The sequence below is a fragment of the Heterocephalus glaber genome, unplaced genomic scaffold (assembly GCF_053883595.1).
Source record: "Heterocephalus glaber isolate CG9 unplaced genomic scaffold, H.glaber_assembly_v1.0 deba00000071, whole genome shotgun sequence".
NCBI classification, from domain to species: domain Eukaryota; kingdom Metazoa; phylum Chordata; class Mammalia; order Rodentia; family Bathyergidae; genus Heterocephalus; species Heterocephalus glaber.
This window is the reverse complement of record NW_028258137.1, coordinates 1-9,422: the sequence shown is the minus strand read 5'-3', so window position 1 is coordinate 9,422 and position 9,422 is coordinate 1. Positions and strand designations below refer to the sequence as shown.

The following is a 9,422-nucleotide window of genomic DNA, read 5'->3' as shown; positions in this document are numbered from 1 at the left end:
TTCATTAACCACTCTAATAAATCCTTACTCTGAGACTTAGCTTGGCCAACTAGCAGACAAAGACACAAGGGCTGTACGAAGACGCTCTCCAGAGATTAGAGTCTTCAATTCTGGGAAGCCAAAAGGCTAAAAATAACTACAAAGAGAAATAAAGAGGGAGGAGGGAATAAAAAGAAAAAAAAAGGGTAGGGGGAGAGGGAAACAACGGGTATGGGTTGAAATAGATTGCTCAGGATAGACTGTGAACCCCGGATCCCAGGCCGTGGGAGATGGGAGAGGGACTCCCGCGAGTTAGGAATAAAAACACAGCTTCTCAAATGATGTGTACCTATCTCTGTATTGGGACCATTCTTACAAGAGTTTGGATTAAAAGCCTCACTTTTGCTCCCTCTGGAATACATTTGTTTGGGGGTGGGAGTGGTGCTGGACACTGGGAAAATTATTTACCTGTAGCACAGAAATTGCAAATGTTCTTAACGTATCTATAATGCTCCTAAAAATACAGAAACTAGGGCTCCTTCTAAAAGCGGCTCGCTGAATAAACGTTACCACTTTATCCCTCACTCTTCACGTAGCCAGCCAGGAGAAGCAAAAGCCAGGTGATTCTGGTATCACCAGTGGACCAAAGGTCCTTAGACTCCCTAGCATATCTCACTGAAGACTGGGTGTATTACAAACATGAGTGGATGGCCATCCATTGGTTCTGGGCAATGAAACTCCAGGGACTGGCTGAGTATCCTATTTACTACAGTTGTTGGCCACAGCAAGGATTCTGGGTACTGTAGTTCGGGGGGGGGCGCGTCATGCTGAGGATTCAGGATATTGTGTTCCATCTTGGGGGGGGGGGGCTGAAAACAGGCCAAAGGTTTTGCATACCATAGTCCTGGGGTGTATGTGTCACTTAGGAACTTTGGGTATATTAGTTCGTGAGGGAGCCTGCTGAGGATTCAGCGTACCTTCCTCCTTGTGGGGGCACATGAGGATTGTGTGTACTACAATCCTGTGACCTGTGGAAGTTTCTGGGTGTTATATTTTCAGGAAAGTAACGTTACGGCTTCCAGGTATGGCAATACTTGTAGGAGTTACACTGAGGAGTCTGGGTAGCAGAGTCCTTGGAGAACATTCTGGGTACCTAGTCCTTGTGGAGCACCCATAGGGTTCTGGGTCTTGTAGGTGGAGGAAGGAGTCCGGGTATTGCAGTGCTTTGACCATGCAGAATCTTCTGGTTATCTTGGGGGTCGGGGCACATGGAAACTAAAGGCTACTATAGTACAGGTGTGTGCATGCAGAGGCTTTTGGATACCTGAGTCCTTGTGGTCACAGGGAGCCTTCTTGTTACCTTATTCCTAGAAGTGGTGTGGTGTGACCCATGATGGGGGTGGGGGGGGAGGGCATGCGGAAGTTTCTGGGTACAGTAGTCCTGTGGTTGAGGCACCCAAAGTCTTCTGGGTACTGTAGTTTTGGGAGGGAGCGTCACAGGGATGATTCTGGGCAATGGGCGGTAGCGGCTAAGGCTTCTGGTTATGGTAGTTCTGTGATTGGGGCATGCAGAATCTTCTGGGTAATGTAGTCTGTGAGGTCCCTCCCAGGGTTCTGGGTAATGTAGTTCTGATTGGGATACGCAGAGTCTTTTGGGTACTGTAGTCCTCGGTGTGGACTGTCAGGCCAAGAATTCTGGGTACTGTAGTTGGGGGTGCACACCGGGGCTTTTCGGCTGGGTTATGACGTGCAAGATTCTGTATACGTGCTGCCGAAGCAAGCACATCGTGGAAGATTCTGTGACCTCTGGTGAGCAAGGCTGTGGAGTCAGCAGGTGTTGTTACCAACCTCCTTCTGTCAGTTGCCCTGGTGAGCTAGACTAAAAAAAAGGCTGAGAAGACCAGGCTGGCCGAGCGTTGCTGACCGGCCCCAGGGCGCCCACACCTGAGAGGTGTCTGGACAGAGCTTCTTCAGCTCGCGTGACCCTCCCTGCTGGGCCCAATCCTGGCGTTTCTGGGCTACGCCCCGCCTTCTCCGGAACCCAGGCCTACCCCCTGCTGTGAGTGGGCCCGTTTCTCCCAAGACCCACCCCCAGGACGCCCAGTGCTGAGAAACCCTGGCCACGCCCCTCCTCAGCCTGCAGCCAGGCCCCGCCCCCTCCCGCGAGGCCGCTCGCTGCTCCTGCTCTTTTCTGGGCCCTTCCCATCCCCTGCCCAGAGCGCGAGACTTTGCCCTTCGGACAGCCGTTCAGAGGGGTCACCGCAGAGCTCTGCTTCATGTCTCCCCTCAGCAGGTGAGAAGCCTCCATCCTTGGCCTCGGCCCTCCTCCAGGACTCAGTCTCCTGCCAAGCCTGCCCTAGGCGTCCCTCAGGCTGAACAGCAGGAGAGTGAGGTGCAGCAGGTGAGCGGGGTCTGGACGGATGAGGGCGGGGCTCTGGGCGGCCGGGAGGCTGCTGGGAGAAGGGCAGCCCGCAGTCACGCACCAGGGTTGGCTTAGGGTGCAAGGTAGGGTGAGTCTGTAGAGAACTTAATTCATAGTTGCAGATTCAGGCTATTGCTTTATGTTTCTCTGTTTTGACAAAGAACTTCAATTAGCTATTTTGGGAACCTGCCAACTCGTTTGTCTGAATTTTCATAACTGGTATTATGTCCAGTCAGCCACATATAGTTATTTTCCCTAAAAGTCAATAGTAGTTTAATGTGACTCATAATGCTATAACGTTGCTAATTTTTAGGGAAATATTGTTAGCAAAATGCACGTAATATATTGTCATGAAAACTGTATTTCAAGGCATTTATTTGCCATACTCATTCCAAATTCTTTTATATATAATCTCTCGTTATATAAAATACCTCAGAACCATATTTCCCTCAGTGTAAGTTGCTGTTAAAATGTATTTTCAGTTTTTAAATTTAGTGACACCTCCTCAGTTAAACTTGCTTTTCTTTTTTCTTTTTTTTTTTTCCTGGTACCTGGGATCAAACTAAGGACCTTGCACTTGCCAGGTAGGTGCTACACCACTGTAGGGAACAGGGGAAGGGGACGTTACCAGAACCTCTGCAGTGAGTCCTAGTCTCCTGTGAGCCACGGCAGCACACGGCGAATTACAGGAAAGGTAGACAAATGAGACTGAGAAGAAGCTGAGCTTTGGGTCTGATCAGTGCTGCTCTGGTCAGCAAAGACAAAAGCCCCCCTAGCTTGCAGCACCTTTTATTCAGTACATCAGGAGAAACAGATGTAACAAGTGAAAATAGAGTTCAGTACTTCACATTGGGATAAACAAGGTGTAACGAAAGGCTGGGTGGGGCGACGGAAATCTAAGAACAATGAGGAACTATGCAGATGAAGATTTGGTTCCTCCCAGGGCATCTCCCGCAGGTGTGGTCTTGTCCTGGAGCATTACAGCATCAAGGGATCACTGAAGTCTCAGTTGTGACTGGAGGCCCAACTGGAGTTATTCTGTAGCTTGGCTGTAGGCAAGAGAACTAGGCAACCAAATGATTTTTTCCTAGAATTATGTAGCATTGCTCCCAACACACCACTGTGCTACATCCTTGGTCTTAAACTTGTTTTGTTTTGTTTTTTGAGATAGAGTCTCACTCTTAATTCAGGTTGGCCTTGAACTCACTATGTTGCCCAGGCAGGCCTCAAACTCAAGGTGATCCTCCTGCCTCAGCCTCTCGAGTACTGGGATTACAGGCATGTGCCACCATTCTTGTTTTTGAGTAACCACAGGATTGGTGTCTAACCTTTAATGCTGTCAGTGGAGTAAAATGGCCTTTCTGTTCAGCTGTTACAAGCCTAAGATTGTTAAAGCATCTTTGAATGTCTCATCTTTTCTAGATTATCAGTAAGTACTGTTGGTCAAATAACTTTGGGGGCACTGGAACATACTTGAATTAAGATTGATTTCATCTTTTACTTGTCTTTACACTCACTTAAAATCAGGTATTCCATCTAAATTGTTTGCATACCTTGTCTGAAAATCCCACACTTCCGCAATTAGGTCAGAGGTGAGGGAGGAGGAAAAATGTTTGACTAAGATGGGTTGGGAGAGTGAAAGAATATTTTATGTAGACATTAGTCTTCTGTAAATATTACAACTGGAGTACAAAGTAGAAAAATATACAGTAGTTAAAACATTTGCTCTATAAATTGTTAACTTTTGGAGATACAGTGACTGCTACAAATAGAGGCTTTACACTAAAGGAAAATTTATGTCCTTTTGAAAATGAAATCTTATTCCATAAATGCAGCCAAACTAAATATAATTATTAGTTCAAAAATCAGTGCTGTCAGAGAAATTAATCAAGTAGGAAAATTTTCAACCAGTGACTTTCCATTTTAAATTATGTAGTGTAGTCAAACATAGTTATACAGAATTTTCATATTTTTTCTTTGTACAGGGTTATACATTATGGGATTTTTTTTTTTTAAAAGAAAAACATTTTAAATCCTACCAATCAACATTTTCTTTTCTTTTCTTTCATTCTTTTTTTTTTTTCTGTTGGTACCAGGGATCAAACTCAGGTCCTTGTTCTTGCAAGGCAGGCAGCGGAACCACTGAGCTAAATCCCTGGCCCCAATCAACATTTTCTATCAATCATGGATGAACTCAAATTTTTCTCAGTAATCTCTGAAATTTCTTTAAATTATATACTTAGCAGCAGAGAAAATGGATCATTTTGCATATAAAGCTGCATCCACTTCAAATGCTGTCACAAGTTCTTAAGGGGGATTTGTCTTATACGTGATATTTTTAAAGTTAATAATGTATTAACTTATTTTATAAACTTTTAGACTATAATTTTGTTCTGGAATCATGGAAAGAAAGACAGGGAGACAAAGAATTTGGGTAAAATAATAAAAGTTTACTTGCAAGCAGGCAGGACTGCCAGAAACTGGCCTGGTCAGAGTCTGCGCCCTGGGTTCTTTGTCCATCACCTTTTATACTTTTGTCAGTCATTATCTCATCCCTAGTGGTCTTTGTTAAGTAAATAAAGTTCCAATTCCTGTTTAATGGTTAGACACAGGTGGTTTCTGTCACTGATTACAGTCCCATGACAGTTAAGGCACATATAGCACAAGTTTGTTCAAGGATTCCCACTTTGTCCTTCAGAGCTAGGATGTTATCTATAGTGGAGCTGCAGATCAAAGGAGCTAAAAACCCTTCACTTTAATCAACAAAAGCAGCGGGCTAAGGCAAGCTTTTAAAGGGATACACTACCTATTTTGCTTCCACAACTAATTTAATAGCTAATCAACTAAACTTACTTTAAAACTTTTCCCTGTCAGTTTGATCTGTACATTTTAATGTCAGCCACCTCTCAAGTTAGTCTATAAGTGTTGTATAATTTTCTTTGGTCACTATTATTTGGACTAAGTAGTACCACTTGGGTCAGGATTTTCTTCAATACCATGTATTTAGCAAACCAACTGTCTTTGGTCTATGCAACTAGCAAAAATTTGTATAATACAACAGAATATGATTCTCACACTTAACTTTCACATGAGGAGTTTTTCTGGAACCCAGTCTAGCAAAATTAGAGGGAAAGTTTTAAAAAATATTTAAGAGAAAAAGCCAACATTTTCAGGCTAAATAGTTGAATCTGTAATTTAAAGATTGTAGATAATGTTTATTATCTCAACTCTCCAAAGTTTGTTGTGTTGAACTATCATTTGAGCTTATTTGTGAGGTGGCTGAATACAATTGGGCAGCTAAATTTCAGTTACATATGTCTCCTGTATAGACAGAAAATAAGCAGTTATTGTAAACTGACTTGCAGACAAAGTAGGAATTGTTCTGCATGTTGTTTTTGTAAAGACATGACATTTTCAAAGAAGCACATGCCATCCAATTTTCTGTCAGTCATACCATTGTATAAAACAGAAAAACTGAAGGGGAGAAATGATTATTGTATACATGGAATTGCTTTGGATGATCTCATTTGAGATAATTGGTGTAGGAATCATAATTTTGTATGTCTGGAAATTTAAATGGAAACATGAATACATGCTTTCAGTTCTTTTGGATATCTACATAGGAATGGAAGGGTTGAATGGTACAGTCAATTTGTTATCAGCCACTTAGGCTCATACCCTCAGGTTTGTCTGCTCCCTGATGACCAGATCAAAAGAGGGCATATATTTGGGTAAAAAAGAAAAAGGATTTATTTATTTAAAGGTAGCTCTGAAGAGATAGAGGTGCCCATTTGCCTCAAATCCCCATATGTGCACAAGGGAGTTTTATAGTAAGAAACAGAGGGGAGGGGGAAACACAGAGAGACTGTAGATCTTTACATTTGCTTCATCACTTTTAGTCATCTTCAGCTTTTTTTTTTTTTTTTTTTTTTAAACAGAAGTCAGGTTCCTGGCCTCCTGGGGCGGCATCTATACATTTTGTCACTTTTTTGTTTAGGCTGAGTGGTGTTGGAGGAAGCTGTTTATGTCCTACGCCCCAGGAAGTTACTTGTCTCTAAAGGAAAAAAAAAGTTTTATTTTTCAGTGCCAGTTATAATTCCCCCTTCCTTATTTGAGCCCTCATTCTTGAGGGTACTGAGTATCAGGCCTTCCCTAAATCAACAGGGAAAATAAACAGGGTGCTTTGAACAAATACCAGCAGCTTCCCAGTAAGTGAGGTAAATGGACTAAAAAATATGGTCTATCACCCCGGCACTGAACAATCCAATAAGTGTATACATGCCTGAGCAGACCGTCCAGACCACCGTAAGTTATAAATATGTTACCCCAGATTCCTTAGCCCCTTCCATACCTATATAAGCTTAGTTCCATTCCAAGTTAATTGCTAGTATCTCTCTTCCTTGGTGTTAGCCCATCCTCTCAAGGATGAAATCTCTCCCAGCAAGCCACCGCTATCTCTCTCCCTCCCACTGCTGACCATTAGAATCCCCTGACCTTAGTCCTTGTCCCTGTTCACTGGAATAAACTTTTCCTTTTTTAAATTACAAGCTAAGTTTTATTATTACAAATATAATTACAGATAAACAGGCCATTTTTGATACATGATAAAACATTTCCTGTGTATAGCACACAAAAAATATATAAGTTCATTCTACAATTGAACAAAAGATTTTTCTTTTTTGCAGTACTGTGATTGACTCAAAGCCTTGGCACTGAGCTACATTACCAGCCTTTTAAAAATATTTTTATTTTGAAACAGGGTTTTGCTAAGTCACTAAATTGTTCAGACAAGACTTGAAGTTGTAGTCCTACCTCAGGCTGTCAAGGTGCTGGGATTATAAGCATGTGTTACCACGCCCATCACTGAGCAAATACTTTTAAAAACTTTTAACAGTTAATACATTATCTTATTAGAATTTGAATGCAGTACATTTCTGATAAACTTTTCTTTTTCTCACAATGGAGAGCCTGTCTTGTTGACAAGTGGATTCTGTATAACATCTTTTTTGGTACCGGGGATTGAACTTGGGACCTTGCACTTGCAAGGCAGGTGCTGGAACCACGGAGCTACATCCCCGCTCCACATCTTTTAAAACTATTTGTTTTGAGACAGGGTCTTGCCATATAGTCCAGGGTACCCTCTAATTCACAGTGATTCTCCTGACTCAGCTTCTTCTTCTTTTTTTTAAGTTTTTGAGACAGGGTCTTACTATGTAGCCCAGGGTGACCTCAAACTCACAGCAATCCTGCCTCATCTTCCTGTGTGCTGGAATTATAGGTATGCACCACCACCATGCCTGAACCTTTTAAAACCATTTTAAAAAAGTCATGTGAACAAAGAGATATTTGGGTTTATTTTTTTTTAGGTCATTGAGTACTTTAAAAAAAAGTAATCTGGTACCATCTAAACAATATATAAATGCAAGTATATGGATAGGCATAACATAATATATACATTCATGCCAACACACATAAAACAACAACTTAAAGTTATAATTTATCATCTTTTTTTTTTTCCCCACTTTTCTTTTTTGGTACTGGGAATCGAACCCAGGGCCTCACGGTTGCTGGGCAGGCGCTGTGCCACCAAGCTAAATCCCCAGCCCAATTTATCATCTTTTAAAAAGTTATATTTTTTGGAAGGGCTGGGGATTTAGCTCAGTGGTTCTGCCAACTGCCTCGCAAGTGCAAGGACCCAAGTTCGATCCCTGGTACCCCCCCAAAGTTATATTATTGGCTGGGGATTTAGCTCAGTGCCACTGAGCTAAGCAGAAGGTCCTGAGTTTGATCCCTGGTACGGTAAAAATTTTTTTTTTATATTATTGTGTTTTTAAATAGTCTTATGTAATATTTAATCTTAAATTTGCATATCTGAAGATAGGATTCAGGTTGTAACCAGGTTGGAAATTTATATCTCAAAGGAGATTGCTTGCCTAGTAAAATGGAACATGAAATTTTTGAAGTTTTCATTTTTTCCTTATAGATCTTGGTCAATTTAAGACTTTTATTGTGCTAAAATTTAGATATACATGGTCAAAAATTTATGTCTTATCTAATATGAAAAATAATCCATTTTAGAAACAATATTCCCCACAAAAAAAAAACAGAAAGGCAAAACATCTGTATCTTAGCCAATCTTATTTTAATGAATCTTTTTTTTTTGTACTGGGGAATGAACTCGCATCCTTGTGCTTGCGTAGCAGGTGGTGAAACCACTGAGCTAAATCCCCGGCCCTTAATGAATCTTTTGAAGGAAAGCCCTATGAGATCAGAGTGTGATTTCATGTATTTGATGTTAGGGTTAGGGTAGGGGTGAGGTTTAGGGTTGGGGTTAGGGTTGGCGTTAGGGTTGGGGTTACGGATAGGAGTTAGGGTTTAGGGTTAAGACTTAGGGGTTAGGGTTTAGCGTTAGTGGTTAGGGGTTAGGATTAGGGTTAGGGTTTAGGGTTTAGGGTTGGGGTTAGGGTCAGGTTTAGGGCTTACAGTTAGGGCTGGGGTTGGGGTTAAGGTTTAGGGTTAGGGGTTAAGGGTTAGGGTTACAGTTTAGGGGTTAGGGTTGGGTTTAGGGTCAGGGTTAGGGTTAGGGGCTGGGGTTGGGGTTGGGGTTGTGGTTGTGGTTGGGATTAGGGTTTGGCTTAGGGGTTAGGGGTTAGGGATTAGGGTTAGGGTTAGCCTTAGGCTGGCCTTCAGCTCGTGTCAATCCTCCTGCCTGAGCCTCCGGAGTGAGTGGTGGGATGATGGGCATGTGCCATGCCTGGCTGAGGTCCCCGTTTGTCCAAGTGTATGCCCACTCATCCTGACTTGCACATGTCCCCTGATGGGGTGTGAGTGGAAGTGGTGGATGTGGGTGTGCCCCCTCCCTCACTCTGGTCTGGCAAGGAAGCCTTGGCCTGTCCCACTGGGGTTCCCTGGTGCTCCAACCTAGCCTGGGGCCTAGTGGCATCTGTTGTTCTGCGGGTGGGAGACTGCTGAGGGAAAGGGCACCAAGGTGTGTGTGTGTGTGTGTGAGACAGGGTCACCC

The 9,422-nt window shown here is 42.7% G+C and overlaps 1 long non-coding RNA gene across 1 annotated transcript; it reads left to right on the top strand.

Moving 5' to 3' along the window:
* Positions 1–2,052: 2,052 nt before the first annotated feature.
* LOC110348728 (uncharacterized) lies at positions 2,053–8,145 on the top strand. Its single transcript, XR_015444258.1, has 2 exons — positions 2,053–2,380; positions 2,969–8,145. It is a non-coding gene; the product is annotated as an uncharacterized LOC110348728 (long non-coding RNA).
* The last annotated feature ends 1,277 nt before the right edge of the window (positions 8,146–9,422 follow it).